Here is an 18026-nt window from a genome sequence, read left to right on the forward strand (position 1 = left end):
ATATGAAATTAGGCTTCAAAGGTGTGTAAAAATCAGCCTCTGTCTTTGCTCCCAAATGCTGTGGGCATGCCCGCCGAGTTCAGCCCGCCCCCTACCAAGTGTCACCTGTCAATCAAAGTCACCACCTCTACCCGAAACATAGACACTACGTCTCTTTCTGCCACTAGCTCACCTGGTAGCTCGGCGGCTAACTCGGCAGCTAACTCGGTGGCTAACTGGCTAACTGTAGACTGTTTTGGTAGTAGTGTTAGATGTAGTATCAATAACTTGCCACTTAACCACTGAGGAGAGCGGCCTATCAGTCTTATATAATAGGGGAGGGACCAGGGTCACGTGGGCACGCCACTACGTCAAGGAGTAACCCTTTTTTGCAGGCTCAGAAGGCTCTATCTCCACAATTCAGAACGGCATGGTGATCAGCCTTTTTCACATGTTTTCTGTAACCATTTTCCAACATGTATAACATGTTTAGAAGTAAATCAATGAATTGACTTTACACAGACTTTAAAGTTGGCTCTCTGTTTTAAACTGGCACTGCTTTACAGCCAATGGACAACAAATTAACAGCAGGTACAAGGCAGGAAACTCAAAAACGCAAGTCTGTCTCAAATTACTCACACACTTCTAGCATAATCTTTAAATAAAGGCTTCAAATTTCCATCCATTACATCATGGGAATGGTTTTTATTATGGCACAGGTGGTTGTGTCAGGGTTAAAAATACTGTGCATGGCCAACATAGCACTATATCTGGCATTCAGTCACACTTTATCTTTGTCACTGTTTTTTTGTTCCTTTGTAGTATTTGCTCTGTTTTCCCTCCCATTATCTTGCTCAATCAAAAAAAAAGAATACCCTTGTCATTCAAGATAGGCATGTGCTGACACAGTACTTGTGAATGCTTATCACACTTTAATGAGTAAAAGCAAGTTCACACATGAATGCTATTTTAAATGTTCTAAGTAAAATCTGTATGATGGTGGACTTTTGTACAAGAAACAAATTCTTTCTTTTCTACTGCCCCTTTTTTCCACTGGGTAATGACATAAAATAATGAAAGTAGTTGAAATTAAAGTTTTTTTTTGTTCTTTCTCTTAGCATCAAGTACCTTTCTACAGTGATTGATGCCCAAAAATGGTACATTATTGTCTTCTGAACTGTGTAACCTGTGTAAAAACTTCAACATCTGGGATGTACCTGTCACTCATCATTCACACGGGAGGCTAAAAGAAATGCATTGGTGCTCTAAAATAAAGAGTACATCACTGCAGGAGGCCAAGTAACCTTCTGGCTGACTGCTCTGCCAACAACTACAGGCCGCCTTCCAAAACATCCATCAAGAACACTGAAAAGACTGAACTTCAACACATTGCTGTAACAAAAGAGTAAACTTATAATTATAGAGTTCATATAATTCAGGTCAAATTATTTTTTTAAGTCTTTATGCCATACCATGTTTTTTACTTAAGTCTAACATGACTATCAATTTCTGTTTATCCACTACAGGCAGTATCACTCTCAAACTACTAGAGATGGTGAAACAATTATTAGCCCGAATGGAGAAATATTAAGAGTGGTGGACCAGTCAACCATCTAAGAACATTTTAGACTGATGAGTAATATGACAACAACATTCTGAAAACCTCACTTTCAATATGTGCTCTGACCTTCGCACTCCCCTCATAGTAACACAACAACTTTAGTAACCACTTTTTTGTGGTTATTGGCTTAGGTGCTGCTCACACCACTCTGTTTAAGGTTAAGGAACATACATCTTGATTAAATATCAAGAAAATAACTTGAAGAACAAGACAGTAACAATTATTTTTGACCAACATTAAAATGGATATAATCAATATATTTAAATGAATAATGGATCATATGACTACTTGTATGTGAAAGGGGTTGATTGTAATGATCCTTCAGAGAACTATTACCCAACTCTTTAGTCCCCCTCAGTTCTTCAGAGTTTCAAAGCATCTTTGTTTTTTTATGCCCACAGCATCACTATTTTGGTTGTGTCTCAAGACTCAACAACAGCCACAACAGGCAGTTGTTTTTAGTATACTACCTGCCTGTGCTGGTGAGGTTAGCAGTTAGGAGCCATAGAGTGATCATTGAGAGTGACTCAGTGATTCATAACTAAATGCTGATATTGTCATCAACTTAAAAGGTGTTGATATATCAGTGTTGTGTTTCTGCTTCCTCAAAGTGGCTGGTGAATTCTTTATTGTCAGTTTAACCAATGGTCGTTTGTTGCGAAAGACTCAGGGTGCATAACCCTGATAGCTGAAGTCATCAACCATTGAACCTGACCCCTTTCCATGTGGTACAATAATTAAGTCTGTTTTTAATTCAACAATAATACTGCACATAATCTAGGCAGCAAATATGCTTCTTTCAAAATACAATTGGTAAAATACAAGATTAGTAAATAAATGTAATTTCTAGGAGATATTGCCCTCATGCATAATCCCACAGTCTCACACTGGTTACTGATTAGATGCACTGCAAGTTGCTCAAGGCCACAGTATTGATGAAGGAATGAAAAGCATCTCTTGTTGACTTTCCCACCTAAGGCTTTTCTATTTGAAGATTTCCTCTCCCATATAGTGTAATCAAAAGGCAAAAGTATGAGGTCTGTTTGGTAGCCTGAAGCCTCAAAATTCATGGTATAAAATGGTTCTTTAGCAAGCTTTCTTTTGCTTCTGATGTTGCTGTTGTCACTTTTCCAACATTCAACACAACCTTTGTTGGGATGAAAAGGAGCTACTGTGTGACACACTTATGTCAAAGCAATGGTGTGGGGATAAAACAATCAAAAACTGACTTTCATATCCCATATACTTTCATATGGAAAGAGAGACAGAGTGAATGATTGACATGCAGGATGGGAGACAAAGAGAACAGCTCAGCTGACCCTCATATGAAGCTGCTTTGTGTTAGCTGTATGGTGACAGGAAGGTCACCATCACAATAAGTGTCTAGTCAAGTATGGCCTCGCCTGGAGACATGAATAGGCCTCCTCAGCAACCATCCATCCCTCCCACTATCCCTCCTTCCTGCCATCCCTCTACGCAGCCAGCAAACCCATGCTGTGTGCGCCAATACAACAGCTTCCTCTGTTGGCTGGCCTTGTATGAAAAGTTAATGGTAATTGCCCACAGATGCCACATTAGGGTAAGATAGCGGGGGAGAAAGAATTGCCTTTGAAAAGAATATTTAGAGGGGGAAAATGGAGGTCATAATTGTGGTTTCAAGGAAACAGAGAGGAGTTATTCAGGATCTTCACAGAGAAGTCTGGATTCCCTCTAGAGAACTCTGGCCGGGGGACAGCATTGTCATCAAGTGGACACTGAAGAAGAGTTTGGAGACCAGTATACGCCACATAATGGGCAGATTAAAATTCTTTTTGACAGACAGCTTGCTATTCAACCAGCCTTTTTGTTACAAGTTCAAGACATTTTCCTGCAAGATATTGAAAAAAGTAAATATCTGCATTGTTCAAAAGCACAATAATGCTTATTTTAAATGGAAAATATCTGTCTTTACCTAAAAAACACATGCATCAAATTGTATGCAGGAGCCTCTATCACAAAGCACTCAGTGCAACATTAATGATCATGGATAACCTGTATCAAAGTGGTGGTTTGCAACTAGTTTAATTAACTCTGGGTTTTCCAGTTCAGCTATGAGCACGTTCTCATCTCTTAGGTTCTATTGTGGCACCAATTGTGATACCAGAGTCAAACCCAAAGATATAGCTATGGCTCTAATCTCATTTTGTTCTACAAACTCCTTATATCTCGAGGCAGCTGGATTGGAAAGCTCAAAAGATCACGCAAGAATCCATCATGACAGGGTTCAAGTTGTGTGCTTATGCCAATCAGACCAATCAGCGTTGTTATTTCAGCTGTCTGACAAGCTAAAATGGTGCTGGATGTTGACAGACAGATGATCCATCAAATCAGTTGCCAATTATGTTTTAGTGGCTATGAATGTTGTGTCCATCAGCGTCTTACTTAAGGTATAATGTATAAGGTGTGTAATCATGACAAATTTCAAAACGTTATGTGCAGTTCTCGTAATAGTTGGACCAATGCGCAGACTGTGATTACAATCACTCATAAGATGTTCTGCACCTTTAAAAGTAGCTGTTTGACTGTACATCTGCACATCTATCATACCCCAATTTCAATTGTCCATGACCTTTCATTGCCCCCTCTGCCCATACTTCCACTGCACAGTTTAACCCTTGACAATCCCTCTAATGTGCAGTGTTTTTGTTACATTCATGGACTCACAATCCCTACTGCCGTGTCTATCTCTAAGCTGGCAAAGGAAAATTAAACCAGCAACACAGCAGAGAGTGGTTGACTTCCAACACAGTAAAGATTAAAATCAGATTGCATGAGGAAAAGAGGATTAATGTAGCTGCAAATGTATATTTAACATAGATGAGTACTAAGTGAAGATTTCTAAAATCACCCCTCTGATCACTGAAATATTGTCATGATTTATTTTGTTCTGTGAAGCATGTATAAACTGGCTTTGTGTTTCATGATAGAAACTATGACTTAACCCAGTGCCCTGGCAGCACAGGTTTATCTGTCAAGGTACCATATCTGATAAGACCATTCTGGTTTGTTTTTACAATGATGACGTGTGGGAAATAGAAAAAAAAAAGTCAGAATGCGAGTAAGAACCTCACAGAGACACACAAAATAAACACTGAATGAGATGTACATGTACCAAGACAGAGAGGGACAGAGAGATGGAGAGGATTAAAGAAATCCCTGCCCAGATCATCGGGGATCAACTCAGATCTTGATCATTTTGTCTTTCAGGGTATTGTGGGTAAAACGAACTGCTATGGCCTCAGTTGCTCTTGCCTTCACCTGTCAGTAAGCTCAGTCAGAAACACATGTGACTCATGGTGAACAGTCCTGATGCTGCTAATATTTGATGTACATGTCCAAAGTGACAAGCCCCAAGAGACAGTTGGCTGATTTAAAAAAATTGTGAATCATGAACTGAATAATTTTGAGAGAACATCAGGATCAAACAGACTACAATTTCGTTCACTGATTGTCAGCAATTGGTTTTGCATGTAAAACAGTTCATTCTAATCAAATTGAACCATTTGAGAAATAAAAGAGAAATACAACATGAAAAACCTAAACCAAATTTTTAATTTAATATGTATGGCATTACAGGGGTATTTGCCAAATAAAACGTTGTGCAATGAAAATATGGTGACCAGAAACATGAATTTGACTTTAAAAGTTTAATTATCTGCTCTTGTGTTGTCACATTTTTGTATATTTGAGATGCAGTGTTCATGTTTCCAACTCTGCACTTCCTGGAAAATAATAAGGAAAACTCAGGCTACCCAAAGCAGGTATAAAGTTTTCCATGTTCACTATTTATGTTTAGCAGGTATTACAATTCCAATTTTGCTAATCAAAACTTTACAGCTAGCAGAAAAGCTAAGGGGTTGCCAAAGTGGATGTCTTTAATGTCTATACTGAATTTAATGGCAATTCATCTAGGCTATTAGTTGTGGAGTGATTTCACTTATAACTGCAAACCTTAGATTGAAAGTCATGTGATCAGCAAAATCATTCAAATTCATCCTCTGGGCACCATGGACTTTTGTAGTTTGTAGTTGTTGAGAAGTGTGAGCCTGTACCAAAGAGGTGGAACGACTGACAGCTTGACATACTGACAATGGTATTGTAACATTGCTATCTCTAAAGTTACAACACAAGCATGGATGAAAACTATTCCTATGAAAAGCGACGGAAAGGATCTTTCACAAGGCCACAAGGCAAAAAAGCTGTGAATTACCAGTTTAAGCCATTTATCATGAAACCTGCTGGCTTCAGCTTGTGAAATGTGAAGAGTTAAGCAGCAATTGAGCTGAGTAAGATATTGAGAGAAAAGTATTTAATAGTACACCTTGGCAGTTCAGTTCACAATACTACACAAGCTCTAGTTTCCTGCTTTAGTTAAAGTCACTTTAGTCAAACGTCCATTAAAATTCTATTACAATGACTTGACTCATGTATTCCCAATTAAAGGTCTACTTATGCGGTGACAAGTAGCAACACTCAACACAAGATAAACAGTACAGCTTGTAGGCACTGGTGAAGACCTGGTCCTGGGCAAAATGCCATGAAAAATGTATTGTGAAAATGCTGGAGGGTTCCTGTAAAACCAAACCAGTTTTCCACCCTGATGCACCCGGCAGAGGACTCAGTATAAACATGAAGGTGCAATTTCACTTCAGAGTGCACTGGCCCAGAAATAAATCTGCTATTGTCACTGCTGCTTTTTCCATCCAACCTGTTCAAACACGCTTCACACAGCGCGCTCAGTGCACAAAGAGAAAGAGACTAAAGAGATAAAAAGCAAACCTGTGAAATACTAGCGTGCACACAGACGCCTAGCATATTTACATTTACGTATACAGAGTTCACCCCAGATGAAACATCTTCCGTGATGCTGCCAACTTCCTGTTTAGAAATGACTCAAGTCAGTATGTGAGTGTAAATTTGTGTGTGTGTGTGTGCGTGTGTGTGTGTGTGAAGGACCGTCAGTTGTAATTTACACTGAAAGTCAGGGCGTTTTTTTCATCATGTGTCAGAATATGCATTACCTAGATTTAGCTCCTCAATTGCAAGAATATGCTGCTTTTCATTGTTGTAATGGGCTAATGTTGACATTTACACACCAAGGAAGTAGTCCATTTATCAGGAAGATAAATCAGATTTAATCATGACAAAGAAAATATGTGGAAACTCTCGATTTAGTTGGTAAATGCAGTACTTTTTTGCAAAGTTGCATCGGAATATACAATTTTACATTTTGCAACAAATAGTTTACTTACATACGCAAATCCTGGGACACTGCAAGACTTTTTTCCTTCCAAAACAGGATGTTCAAACCAGTAGCTAATATTACATTCTGTCAGTTAGACCAAAGTCAGCCTGAAACCCACAAGAAGTTTCGACCAGTGTGAAATTTTTTAAAAAGTAAAAAGACTTTGTAAAATGAATACCCACAATTAAAAAAAAAATCTTCCTTGAGGATACATCTCATAATGATATGACAGCTCCAATGAATAATCTGCAATCATTAAAAAAGAGAAGAATTTAGGTTCACATCCTTATGAGGCGTGCGTGTGTGTGTGTGTGTGCATGCGTGCTTGCGTTCTTGTGTGTGTGTGTGTGTGTGTGTGTGTGTGTGTGTGAAGAGAAAGAGAAGGTGCAAGAGTTGAGTTCTGACATTTCTTTTTACCACACTCCATTAACCCAATATTGAGTCTCCATGTACAACCATGCACTGCAGGTCACAGGTTCAAACCCTGGCCAATAATCTGATCTCCCTCAGTAGGAAACCTGACCGGCTGTTCCAGGTGTGTGTGTGTGTGTGTGTGTGTGTGTATGTGTGTGTGTGTGTGTGTGCTCCTGCCAACTGGCTCAAAAGTCTACTTCCTACCATCTTTCCAAACAGGAAGCTAAAACAAAACCTCGATGACACGGGTCACTAGTTTAATTGTCTCTTTGGGATTTCTGCGCAACCAGCAACCAAACTGGTCCCCTTCATCTCCACAGCATCACAGCCTGCAACACTTAAACATCGATTTACCATTCTCAAAACCTGTGTATGTGTGTGTGTTTGTGTGTGTCTGTGTGTGTACTGTATGTGCATGCAACTTTGGCTTGATTTACTTCAGCATTTTAGAGTATAAAATAGAGGCCAGTAGGTTAAAAGGTATTGAATGTTTTACCCTCTCTTTCTTTTTCCCTCTCTCTCTGACACTTACACACACACATACACACTGATTGATGAAGCTCCGAGTGCCTTGGCCTTCCAACCAAGTGCAGCAAGGTAGAAATAAACTAGGATGAATCATGGGAAAGAGATAAGGTAGGTAGCAGACTCTGTGCTTGTGTGTGTCACACACCTGTTTCGCTCACTCTCAGCAATTCCATCTGACTCCTGACATGACCACCTGAACAAGACCTTTTCAAAATAAAAGCCCTGAAATCCAGTCTGGGTGTGTAAAACTCTAATAGTGAAATGCATATTCGGCTTTTACTAATGCTGTCACCCCTGAGTCCGCACCCAGACCCTTGTATACTGCAGCGCCCTTAAATACCTGCACTGTGAACGAGATGCTGACAGCGCGGGGTGTGCAGTGACTGTCGGGGTGAGAAGCGACAATTCCCGATGTGATAAGCAGCGTGTGTCCCTCCTTCGCTTACCTTCAAACTGAGTCCAATTCCTGCAGCCAAATACGACACCGTTCTCTCCGCCGGTGAGATGCAAACGCCGGTCACTTCATAAGTTATCCCTGCCAGATGTTAGTGAGGGCGGTGCTCGCGTCCCATACAGATGCAAAATATCAATCACACGAAACCTCCTCCCCGCAGTATGAAACACAGCGGTTCCTGTCAGACTGGACTATCTCTCCTGGTCCGCCCACGCGGCTGCTGCTGCTGCTGCCACCGCTGGATGACAGGACAGAGACCGACCGACTGACTGACTGCCGCGAAGCCGACCGACCCATTGATACAGTCAATGGGCCGACCTCACGGCTCCTCCTACCGGCGATACCGATCAACTACAGCCAACCTGGACCCGGTGGAAATCTACAAGCTCGTTGTAATTATCCTTTTTTACGTAATTGGGTAAGACATCTGTTCAAACTGTTATATAAAATGTGTTAAGCATTAAGTAACCTATGATTTAATACTAGGAGCTATTACTTCATTTCTAAGTAGCCCAGTGTTTGTTTTGTATGTTATGGATGTCAGATTCAGCTTCACTTTCTGTTATGTTTTGGGTTTTTAAAAATCTTGATAGCAAATTTAACCTTTGTGTGTTTTGTTGGCATTGACTTTGCTTCATTAAAAAATAACTGTAAAACATACAAATTCCATTTAAATGTATTATTTAAATTCAATATGCAGGGAGTTATAACCCTTGTCCAAAACTATAACTAGCTAGATGATCATGAGCCAGGAGGGAGAGTTTAGGGCTTATGCCCATTTCTAGCCATAGTAGGGGATCTTACGTCTTATTCGGTCTTGGTTGGTGGCAGGACAGGCAGAAGGACTGACTGGTTGGGAGTCCCAGGTATTTAAACTCTATGAGGTTGTTATCAAGGTCATTGATACCACTTAATTCCTTAGTGATCCTGGACATAGTAAAAACATTACAGTCATTGAGGTCAAATTTAAATGGTTGTTAAAACTCATATAGGGAAGTTGGACAGGACAATATTGTAGGGAGATACGTGTTGTCATAGACCCCTCCTCTGCCTAAAGATGGTTTCTCTACTTTGACCTTGTCTCCTTCGTTTTCCTTTCAAACCATCTGTCCTACTTATCCAAAATATGTTTGTTGTTGTCCTTGAAAGAGTGTTCCTTATTTGTCAGGGGTAGGTAAACTGCTGACTTGAGGAGATGGCCCTGCTGTGTTGAGAATCCTCACAGACATTTTGTAACCCTTCCGTTTGACCCAAACTAGACGAGCGCATGGTGAATACTGAAATAACTATACAGTATTGTTATTACACCAAATAAAAAATATTAAATGTTTACATGTTATTTGAGCTATGCATGAGCACTTATGTATGACATTTGGAAGCGAAAAGTCATTTACAGCCTAAGAAATGTACAGTATGTTAGTAGGTCAGTTAGATCAAATTCTCTGTTAGACCCTCTGTAACAGATCTAAACTGACTAAATTGGGATTTTTTAAATGGTAGTGCTACTTAAACAGTATTGTCAAAGTCAATTGCACATGTAGAATATACAGTACGAATGTTTTACAGCTCTGGTCTCTGAGACCTCTAACAGGTGTAAGGTGTACTTTTGGTAGCTAAAACATGTAGTTAGTTAAGCTTTATGTTTATGAGCAATTCCTATTAATGATCGCATGTGAAGGCGATCAAACAATGTTAAGTATGTTTTCGAGCTGTTAAAGAAGGCTCCACGCAGAACATTAGGCCTGTGCCAAAGTTGAATCGTCAACTCAACAGAGCTGAGGTAAAGCATGTTTTACAGATCTTAAAAGATGTCTGAAAACCTCAAGAATGGTAATGTCATCTCAAACTGTCCAAACTTCCTGGAATGAAGAAATACTTATGGACAAGAAGCACCAGACAGCTGCTGATTTATTTCACCAATCCTGCTATTCTCAGTCTGTGAAGGGGCTAACAGACAAACATAATCACGCTCAAGAATAATTAACTTATATGAGGGGTTGATCTGAATATCTTTGATGAAAGACACTCTTGTTATGCCATTACTTTATTGCTGTTGTCAGGTCTCATTGCTACCATTTTATGTCCAATTGAAGCATTGTTGTTTAAATCTGATTGATGGATAGTTTGATTTATTAGTTTGTCTCTGCACAGGTGTTGCAGTGATGGTTTAGTCCCCTATTCAATGGTTTATTCTCCTGCAGGGTCGGTGTCCTTTTCTCGCATCCCTCTGGATCGTTTTACTGTCCCAGCCCACCATACAACACCAACAACAACCTTTGATGGGTTCATCTGACACACATCACTGCCACTGCTCACCGCAACACTCGGTTACTGCCACAATGTGGTCGTTATATGTGAAAAGTTATATGTGTGCACGGGATACAGCCTCAAAGGTTCATTTTTGTGGTTATAGATTGTGTTCTATACAAGCCTGGCCAGGTGCTTCTGGGTGTGGTAGGGATGAATTCTCTCGGTTGGTGCAGTGGTGAATGCCTGAATGAAAATAAAGGATGTAATGCCTGCCTCGTGGCAGTAGAAAATAATACAATACAGACAGTGTATGTGTAGTTTCCTGATTTCCCTTGAGGAAATAACAAAAAAGCTCCCTGGTGCATTTTGTGTGCGCATGTGTCCGCATGTGTTTTGTATGATTGCAAATTGTGTCACAGCCTTTCAAATGCACATTCTGCTCTCTTTAATCTCAGTTTGCATTTGTGCTTCAAATGTTTTACTGCAAATTATGTTTGGGAATTTGGTTTATCTCTCAAAACTACAAATACAGAACACACAGCACTTTCACACAAAGAAAGACAGAAAATACAAAATGTATTTGCTTTTATCATGTGACACTATCTGTGACACTAAATTATTCCTTTTCAAATAAACATCTGGTTTTGTGTACTGGTCACTGCAGTGAAACAGATGTGTGAGCGCACACATGTAAAAGAGATACTGTGTGAGTGCACATATGCAAAAGAGATACTTTGTTTTTGATGCCTCGATTTTTGCAGTCATGAAAGGAGCAACACTTAAAAATATTGCTGTTTCTAGAGGCTTGAATTTTGAAACTGTCTCAGAAATGCACATGATGCAGAAATTAGCATAGTGTGTCTGATAGGGAAGAGCAAGTTTGGGAAAGCCAGAGTCTCAGTGGGAGATTTTTACTAATAAGATCATGGGAGCACTGGTTTTGCGGCATAATACTTCTCTACCACTGGTCTTACACAGATGTGAGTTCGACCTGCATGATAAGTGAAGGTTAGAACTGAACGAGTAAGGGCTAGCTGGTATGGGATGGTATTAACAGGTATTAAAAACAGGCTCCTATGAAAACCAAGAGCAACACTGTGCCCTTTTATTATGTGTAATTAACACATTGATTTACATGACTCAGACTTAAAGAATCTACAAACTGCATATAAAGTTTGAGTCCTTTTTTTCACACAAACATTTTGGTTTGATCTTTTCAGTGGCATTAGGGACTGCATGAAAATTATTAGGAGGTGGGAGCAGTATAGGGGAAGGTTATGTATTGTTAAAAATTGTGCGTCCCGTAAAAATAGGTTTTGCCATATGGGGAGTTTCGCAATCATGTTTCTTTACAGGGCTTTAGATAAACAGTAGATGTGGATCTTTAAAGGGAGGCAGGGAATGAACATTATCTTTCTGAAGAGCGTGCCATTTTTTCACTTAGCAACAGTCACTTTCAATTTTACAGAACCACACTGAAGTTAAATGGATCATATACACCTACAATATAATACATGTTCAGGCCAAACCAACTTCTGTTGGGTGGAGTCGGAATATGACGTAGCCACAGAGCTGCTATTTGGGAGGAAGGTATTTCAAGTTGCTGAAGAATAATCACTCAAACAAATACCCTGACAACTAACTTAGTTTCTTTCAAGCACATAAACATTTTCTCAGCATCATATATCTGGAAGGAAGTGTTGAAACATTGTTGTAAATACAAAAGAAATGTGAAAATGTTGTTCTATCTATCTGCAGCAGGATTACACAGTTTGACAGGAAGGCAAAACTAGACTAGTCGTATATCACAGTAAAAGTAAAAAGCAAGTAGTAAATCATCTTTATGTCTTACTGATGAAAAGCCCAACAAAAGCCCAACTGAGTGTGTTAGTTGTGTATATGTGGGCTTTCTGTTTTCTAAGCATTACACAGAGACTATGTTTCCGCCTGCTGCTGCACGTTGCTCGGTTACATGCAGCACTGTGTCACCTTAAAGCCAACCTCATCCTGCTGGAGGCCAGGGCAGGAAGCAGCACTGGCAAGCTTTCTGACAAATAGGCCTATGCTTTGGAGGCACTGAGCCTGAGTTATTTAGCATATGAGTTACCAATAAGACAGGAGGAAGAAGCATGTGCCAGAATCACTGTGGTGTATCATGAATTTGTTTCATTTATTTTCTGTTGTTTTGTTTTGTTTTTGGCAGTATTTTTTATTGTAAACAGACAATAAAAGACTCAGAACTAAGCATGAAAAAACTCCTCTCTGACTTTTCTATGTCTAACTCTTTGTATGCATGCACATAGCTTTCTATCTGCACACATGCAGTCAATACAATGAAGCCTTAGCAACTCCTTTTTCCCATTGCTGAGTGAAAGTCACATTACGTGCAGGACATACAGAGAACTGCTGTCCTTTAAAAAGAAAACTAAAATCAATGAATGCATGGTAGCAGTAAACAAGCTTTGAGGATAGCGTGCAGGAAATGAGATTTACAAGGTGTGTTCACATTTTAGAAAGCATTAACTTCCCCCTCTCAATCTGCTATCCTTGATTCTTATTGTCATCGTAGTCATAATGATTTTTACATTGTTTGGACTTTAAAAAAATATCAATTTTGATTTATCCACAGAGGATTTCACAATCATGAACTTAATGCAATCCAGTCATAACTGGCTGGTTACATTTAAAGGATTATATCATGTATTTGCATGTTGTAGCTACTTTTCTTGTCTAAGCATATCAAACTGTTTTGTTAATTGCTGGGAAAAAAGGAAATCAATAACATCTGTCTAGACATTCAGTTCAAATTCAAAATTCAAAAATATCACATACTTTGCCAATAATTTTCATGCCAATACATGCAGCGAGGTATGATCCAAATGCTCCACACACAAGCAAAATCAATTGATATTAATCAAACAGAATGCATCAGAATTATACTGTAGCAAATATAATCTGCACACACATTTTTTTACCTCTTTTCAAACCTGTGGTAAAAAACAACAACTGGTTATCCTAAAGTTTCCTCAGGAGATTTAACAAATCTCATGAACAGATCTTGACATCTTAGAAAAAAACAGATGAATCAGTATCATGTTTACCTTATAGCACCACCTAGTGGGTAATAATGATTCATGATAGTATGATATGTGTTTTTATCTATCTATCTATCTATCTATCTATCTATCTATCTATCTATCTATCTATCTATCTATCTATCTATCTATCTATCTATCTATCTATCTATCTATCTATCTATCTATCTATCTATCTATCTATAAGACCCCACATTGACAGTACCCAACAGGTTTCAGGTTGGGGTTTCCTCACAGTGAAATATCATAAAACAATGAATTAAGCAACACTATACCACCATCACCATAGTGAGTTAACAGCACAAATCAACAACAAACATCCAATGGTGGAAGAAATATTATTTCTAATTTGAGTCAATGTAAAAAATACTTTACTGTAAAATACTGTCCAAAGTATCATAAGTACACATTATGCGGCAGAATCTGAAAGTCAAAGTAAAGGAATACAACTAGGAAACATAATACCAAACACCAATAACTTTAAATTCAAACTCAAAGGAAGCACACAGACTTGTTCACTGAGGAGCAGGGAATTAAAAATAAAGTGACATTTGAAGTAAAATAGGAACTGGAGGTGGCAGCTGAGAGACAAAAGCATATACGTTCATGGTAAATGATTACCCAGTAGTTAATATCTGTGTTTATTGTTAACAGAGGTAACTCAGCAGGCTATAATAGCGTAGTCAGTCAGTGACCTGCAGTGTGATGCGAAAGTTGTGAGTTTGAGCCTCACCTGGAGCAGCATAGTTTTAACATGGTGTTGAAGGAAAGGAAGTCACTGATCAACAGACCTTTTAGTTTGGGACTCACAGCTCACAGTGATCATAAGACTCACCCTACACAATTTAAGTGAGTCATAGTCAAGATATCAGAGGAAAGCTTAAAGAGATTATAAATTAAAGTATAACCCAAACAACTCTTTTTTTCTCCGTTAAATTTAATACAGATCATTATCATATCCTGTTAGAAGAAACAGTATTCACTCGTCATTTTTACCTTATACCTCCATCATGTGGAAAAATATAGGAATTACAATTAAGAAGAAATTCTCCAGGCTTTTCATGTCAAAACATCCCTGCTTAGAAATACTGACACCTTACTGAACATGGCTGTCAACAGTTCAGCAGAAGATGTAATGACTAGGAGGCGCAATATAGGATAGATCAGGCTTGAATCTACATTAGTGAAAAAGTAAAAATGATAGACAAGCCAAAATAATTAAACAGCTGTTAGGTGAATTTAACTTTAAGTTGGTCTAAATTATTAAAGTTCAGTTAAGTTGACTCACTATGTTTTACATTACACCTAGTCCATTAAACAAATACTGATACTGATTCAGTTAACTTAAAAATTTAAGGCAGTCTGGCTTATCATATTTTTTGTTGAAACAATGGTTGTTTTATTTTTTACAGTGTAACTAATTAGTATTCAGATTTTTCCAGTGTAATTTGGAGAACTGTTAATGTTGGTGTTGAATGCCAACAACAGAGCTAAATGTATGGTTGAATTTGAATGATACAAATAAAGATACTTTTTTTTTTTTAATTAGTTGAAAGTAATGTTAGTCTTTGCCTTTGGTTCTTTTAAGAGAAGATAGTCTTAAAAACCAAAAGCAAGATTTAGCACTGAAAATTGGTAATATGATGGTTATGTAGTGGGCAAACTCATTTATGTGTACAGTCTTATTAATAGATAGATAGATAGCTAAAATCTACAGTAGGACTTTCTTCTTCATCATCCCTCTGAGACACTACAAGACACTACAGCCAGCAGGACTATGAAGAGTCTCCTTAAGTCAGCATCTGCTGGCACTGACCCAGCCAGCATGTCCATGTGGCCCCCACATGGGTTAAATGTGGGCTACGTGGGTACTGAGTGAGCATAGGCTTGAACTGGGCAAATTTTGCAGGTCCCACATGGTGAGGCCACCATGGAAACTGCAGACAAACACACAAGGGAAGCATATTGCAGCCTAAATTTAACCCTTATGGGGTCATGGACATGCTGGCTGGGGAGCATCACTGCTGCACATGTTTTCAGTCCATTGTTGTTATTTCATCAAGTACGTTTTAATCCTCGATGAGTACTGTGAAAGGAAACTACTGTATATTGTTTAAGCAGTGGAGGTTTTTATTTTTCGTCATTGATAGGAACTGCAAGGTCTTCTCAAGTGATCATCTGAGATTGTCGAGATTCACAGTCAAGCAAATGGAATTCAATCTATAGCTTACATTATAAACATTATACACATTACAATAGGCTACATGGCCTGAATTGTGGGTTGAAAAATAGGAAAATTGTGCAAAATATGTACAGAATGAATGGGGCTATATGTTTATGTCTTGTTAGTGAAGTAATGAATATAAAATAAATGAAATATCCAATAATGTTACTTTCATACAGTATATAAGTATGTTCAAATCTCAGACCAGCACTATGCATACACATGTAAAGTACATACACACACACAAACACAAACGCACACACACACACACACACGCACACACACACGTACATACATACATACAAGGATGGAGGAGTGTGTGGGCTAGGATGGAGATGTTGACGGTGGGCCACAGCTGTTTTATCCTATTCTAACAGTTCTTGTTGTACAGTCTTTTATTGGGTTTTGCAGGATTACACAACATTTGTATCAAAGATAAATATAAATGCCATTTGTAAACTTTCATCAAGAAATAAAGACATTTATTTTTATAGGTGGGTGTAGTATATGTTGTCCTAAAGTTAAACAGAAAACACTTGTAAATTTGAATGTGGTGGCAGGAGGGGAATAAGAGAGCATTATGAGACTAATATGGTATATGATAAATAAAAATAGAAACTGGAGGTGGCTTCTGAGAAAGAAATACATATATTTGAATGGCAAATGTATTCAATAATGAGGTTGAGGATGCAGTGCAGGCAAGAAAATGAGAAAAGAAAGGAGGTTCATTGTGGTTTGTGAATGCCCACTAGATGGCAGCCCAAAACCAATAACTCACAGACTGAACCTGGTTACAAAGGTACAACAACACTGCTGCTGAGGGAATAAAGCTTGATGTGACTTTGCTGTATTGTTCTTTGGGATTTGAATGCCATTAATTCAGCAGAAGGTTTATTACCGTGCAAAACTCTTAGTGGTGCCCTTGATGCTCTCTCTGTGTCATACCACTGGGTTTGTGCACACACAGAGCCCATACACACAAACACACACACAATTTCTGTGACACTCATTAAGTCTTGTCTGTAATTGAGTCTAAATAAGTGTGTACTTATGTTAGAGAGCAGCTCCTAGAGCATTGATCTGCATACAAAACACAGCTAAATAACGTATTCTCTTTGCTGTTGTATGAAGTTGATTTTAATTTTTTTATAATCTCTCCAAAGTCCATACTCATCTTTGTCCCCTTTTTCTTCTGCATGCTTTGTCATGTTACACAGTGCAATATGCTATTTTGTCATTGACTTACTCAAAGAAACTTTAAAAGGAAAACCGTTGCTGTCATAGGCGTCAGAATCCATGTGTCACAGTCACCTTTCCTTAGGAGAAACACAGCTAGGGTCTGCTTTTAGCCTCAGAGTCATGGACCATCTCATATTTAGTGAACACAGTTTCCAAAGGTCACATATTACAACAGAATGGTGCAACCACAAAAGGAAAAAAATGGCATATTCATTGCAGCAATGTTGCAACGTTTCTTTTTCTTCCTACTCACACACACACACACACACACACACACAAACACATAGAAATACACACATACATACACACAAACATGCACACACACGCACACAAACACAGAAATAGAGACAGAGTGATGGAGACCTTTGCTATGGCTAGCCAGTGTTATTGATTGTCAAACCGTTTGACATTTTGCTCATCAGGTTATTTGAGGGCAGAAATAATTTCTCTACAACTTTTGCAGTGACCTTTTTTATGAAGTCTTTCTTATCATTTGTGTGTACTGGAGAGGACATAGCCTCTGCTGCTGATATTATATTGGCCTGTGTAACAAATTCACATCAAAGTTAGAAATAATAAAACTTTTTACCAATTGTTTGAGATTTTGGGCAATATGCACACTTGCTGAAAGTTAAATGAAGATCAATACCACATGAGAGCCATATCAATCTTCTCATCAAATCTCAGCATGGGAATTCATATTTCTCAAAAATTTCTTCAACACTGTGAGGTTGGGAAGTTCCTTGCAGCAGTGGGGACATGACATTTTTTATCCAATCTTCGACTTCACATTGTGACCTTACAATGCAGATTATTGTTGTGTTTCTGCCCATCCCAGAAACCATTTAGTCAAACATGGTGGATGGAACTATGAAGCCTTTGCTTTTATGTTTTCTGTGAATTATGTTTGAGCTAATACAGGTGATGCTCTCTCTGTT

At 38.6% G+C, this 18026-nt stretch overlaps 1 protein-coding gene across 1 annotated transcript in view; it reads right to left on the reverse strand.

The window, feature by feature from the left end:
• The window catches only part of rhbdf1b (rhomboid 5 homolog 1b (Drosophila)), a 36969-nt gene extending 28461 nt beyond the window's left edge, over positions 1-8508 (reverse strand). The window contains exon 1 of the mRNA XM_053341219.1: positions 8273-8508. The gene's annotated coding sequence lies outside the window, so the exon portion shown is untranslated. The remainder of the gene's footprint in view (positions 1-8272) is intronic.
• Positions 8509-18026: the final 9518 nt, after the last annotated feature.

The sequence above is a fragment of the Scomber japonicus genome, chromosome 20 (genome assembly GCF_027409825.1).
Source record: "Scomber japonicus isolate fScoJap1 chromosome 20, fScoJap1.pri, whole genome shotgun sequence".
NCBI lineage: Eukaryota > Metazoa > Chordata > Actinopteri > Scombriformes > Scombridae > Scomber > Scomber japonicus.